A 3,865-nucleotide genomic window follows, 5' to 3' on the forward strand; every position below is an offset into this window, starting at 1 on the left:
TCTGCTTCAGTGTCCTCTTTGCTTGGAACGGTAGAACTGCCCCCTTTTAATGCACTCATTGACATGACGCGGATCCATCCGCACTCTCAATCTCCCATCTTTTCTCCTTACTGTGACCAGTGCATTCACTCAGTCCAATTGGGTTTCGGTTTTGGCTATGATGTCTTCCGCCTCCATTCGCTACAACTCAGTAGGATAGGATAGGAATAAACTTTATTTGTCCAGCGGTTATGGCTGTTGGTGCCCGGGGCTAGGCTACCAGGGGTCCATCGCCGGAGAAAAATCTTTCCAGATCCTCGGCAATGGCCCTGGCCCGCTGGACGGCCCACTCCTGGTCCTCGGGTGCCTCGCTGAGGAGGGCGGCTTGCCATCTCTTATCGAGGCGCCCCGCTTCAGAGGGTCCTGCTGTTATCTTCCCCCTTCCTCTTGGTCCTTCTTCAGGGCGTTGACATTCCCAAAGTATACGGGCCATACCAAATGGCATCAAAAAACAAGTCAGTACTTGGGTGCTCATATGTCTATTTGGAATTGTACGATGCATGGTGGCACCAGTTAGTTTGCTACCATTTTGCTCGTTGCAAGACATGCCATCTAAAAGCTGTCTGCCTCGCCTCCTGTGTATGAAACAGAGTTTAGCCACATGCTTCTCAAGAGAATTCTGCTGCCTTTTCGCATCTATAGTTGTTTCCACACATATGGCACTCTAAGTTGCAGTCACTCTAGCCCCCTATCACAGCTTGAGTATCATATAGCGTCTATGAGGGCTATGAAGGGTAAAGAGTTGGATATGTTGGTAGTTCATGTTTAAAAAAAAAAAAACATCGTGAGGGAAAGGGACAAACGAAAAAAGCCACACACAGCGCTGTTTAAACAGAAGCTATCACTTTTTATCTCCAAAGTAAAAAAAAAATTCATATCTTTACTTGGCTTGTCCAAACAATCTCAAGATTACTAACATTTCCAGGTTTTCTACAACAATAACTTGCTTCTACCCTGCCATTTGAACAAAGCATGGCAAATGAACTGCTGTCTTCTCTGGCACGTCATTATGGAATTCTGTACATGATAAAATTAAACCATTGGTATATGTTGACACACCCTGCACGAAATACTCGCTCAATAAGCTATCGGAAGGCAGTCATTAAATTATAATTGCAATCTTTGCTTTCCATTTAACGTTTTCTCGCTTCTGTTCTTTTTGAATTAGTATGTTTGTAAAGTTCCTGACCTTTGCTGATATGCTCTCGCGCTTGTCCGTTTGTATTGTGATGTTTTTCTATAATAATTGCATTTGTCCAGTTCTTATGTAAACCTTTTGTGTAGTTTGTTCTCAGATTTTGTTAATACGATTAGCATTCTGGGGTTCACTCATGCACTGTTATGAAAAATTGTGAGAGATTTATTTTGTTGTGAGTCTACTGTATTTTAATGCACAAGATACCTGAAGAAGCTCTCGCTGAATGATGGCACATAGCTGGTGTCTTCTTGAGCTGCTGGCTTGTCTTCATCACCTGCACAAGAGTCATCCATCTCCATTGGCACAGGCGTTGAACCACGGAGAGGTCTGAAGTCTGCTGGGAGCAATGGTAGTGGGGTGACTTGTATTGCAGTGTCTCTTTGGGCTTCAGGGCATGCAGCTTCACGCTGATTCAGCACTGCACTTTGTGTGGTGGAGGGATGCTTCGTCTGTGTCGCTGTGGAAACCATGATTTTCATGGTCATTTGCACCTGCGTGGCTGGATTAAAACCGCTTGGGTTAGCAAAACTTTTTTGAGTGAAAAGGTGCCTAATTTCTTATCCATAGTGAACATTATCTGTTATTCTGCTGACATGAAAATTCTGCCAATAAAGCCCTGTTTTGCAAATGTGCATAGAATGTGCACTGTTTCTGAGTTGTTTGGTCAGCTTACCAACAGACTGGCATTCTGGTGTCGTCTGGGTTTCCACTGTTCTTGTGGTTTTTCTTGTGGCTGTCTAATATGTGATGGCAAAGAATAAATGCATACATGGAAGTTCAGTATCTTCTTAAATGCATATTTCAAACATCACACTTCATTTCATGCATCATACATTACGACGCATCAAATGCATCACAATGTATTTCATAGATGAAATTGGCATTTTTTTATGTTATTAAAATAATTTCATGCAAGGTGTGTTGCTTTCAAATTGCAAGCCATTCAGTTTAAGGATGTTCAAAATGCTTATGGTACGTGTTATGAAAATGACTTTGGCATATGAAGTTAGCTTCTCTAAAGTAAACATTTATTGAGAGCCACATCCGTTGAACTGCCCTGTCCTAGGCCACCCTGTTGCACAGTGTGAAGCTGCATATGAGTGAGGCATTATGTAGCGCCTGTATGCGGTACATTTATCTGCTGTTCTCTTGTTTCAGTAATATCTTGTATAAGTTGAGAGTACTTACCTGGCTGGCGGAGGTTTTCAATACATCGACACGATCTGTCACGCTTTCCCGAGGTGGTGTATGACCCTGCAAGAAAGCAGCAACTTGTTTGGCAGCGCACACACATAAAAAAATTAGATTATGGGGTTTTACGTGTCAAAACCATGATCTGATTACGAGGCACGCCGTGGGGACTCCGGAATAATTTGGACCACCTCGGGTTCTTTAACGTGCTCCTAAATCTAAGTACACGGGTGTTTTCGCATTTCGTCCCCATCGAAACGCACATGAAGGACAACAATGTTTCCCACCGTGCTGATTGCATTCGTATCGGCGCATTCGCAGTCTAGTTTCGCTTTCTGCACGTGCATTGCGCTTGATAAAAGTGCGTGAAAGCCGATAACATGCACTGTCACAGCTACATTACAAGCTTGACCGTGCACCCTCAGAACGACGGATACTACGATTATTTATAGAACGCCGAGCTCTTGCCGATCGACGTGCTAGAACCAAGCAGTCCGGTCGCACTATACCTGGAGGCCGCGAGCTCAATTATTTGCTAGGGTAGGTCTATTTGCGCTCATTGTATAGGAAACATGCCAGCCGCTATACTCTGTGGACTTCTCCAAAATTTTTATCTAGTCCGAACACATAGATAGCGGTACGGTAGTGCTCAAAGAGCATAGTTCTGAAATCGTGCCCGACGAGCAGCACACGACCTGTTTGTGGACTTACCTTTGCAACGGGAAGGAACAAAGACGGTAGGGCCTCGCCTCTGAGGTGAAAATTCTTCGTGCTGCCTCCAAACCGTTGCATTAGCACGATATCGTGGTTGTAATCATCCGGTGTAAAGTGACGACCGCAAACGCGCAGATCCAGGCGCCTATCGGATACTGAAAGTCCGATGCGCTGCAGCCACTTCGCTCGTCTGCTGCCTTGCAGAGGGACACGATGTCGCAGCTTGACATACTGCCAGTCGCTGCGTTTGCAGCCCACAACGGAACAAGGATGAACCATGGTGCTCGTGAAAAGAAAGCTCGAGACCAACACTGACCGCGCAGCTCTCGTGAACCCGGAGCACGTTGTGACACAAGCAGACGACACTTGCTGTGGGCCGGAAGTGCTTTTTTTGTGTAGCGATACATGTCCTTGTGCATTCTCTTTCTGTTACTTTATTTTTATAGAAACAAATTAACTAACATCTAAACTATTACGAACAACATTTGTTCACCATAATGTTGCAAAAATAATCGATGACGCGCCCTGGGCAGCCAATCAGATAGCTGCCCCAGTGACGTATTCTGGGCAAAACACGTCATCTGGGCAAAAAAAATAGCCGCTTGGCGTGCTGCAATCGGTAGCCGAAGCACATCTTTAAAACCTTATAATAAATTACACGCTTTACGTAGAGCGCTTAGATGGGTCAATTAATGATCAGAAGGACCTACTCTATCGACTCAG

At 44.7% G+C, this 3,865-nt stretch overlaps 1 long non-coding RNA gene across 1 annotated transcript; it reads right to left on the reverse strand.

Moving 5' to 3' along the window:
* Positions 1-304: 304 nt before the first annotated feature.
* Positions 305-3,212, reverse strand: LOC119450605 (uncharacterized). Its single transcript, XR_005191425.2, has 3 exons — positions 2,426-3,212; positions 1,911-1,974; positions 305-1,736 (listed from the first exon to the last, which is right to left on the reverse strand). It is a non-coding gene; the product is annotated as an uncharacterized LOC119450605 (long non-coding RNA).
* Positions 3,213-3,865: the final 653 nt, after the last annotated feature.

This window comes from Dermacentor silvarum, chromosome 1, assembly GCF_013339745.2.
Source record: "Dermacentor silvarum isolate Dsil-2018 chromosome 1, BIME_Dsil_1.4, whole genome shotgun sequence".
Taxonomy (NCBI): Eukaryota; Metazoa; Arthropoda; class Arachnida; order Ixodida; family Ixodidae; genus Dermacentor; species Dermacentor silvarum.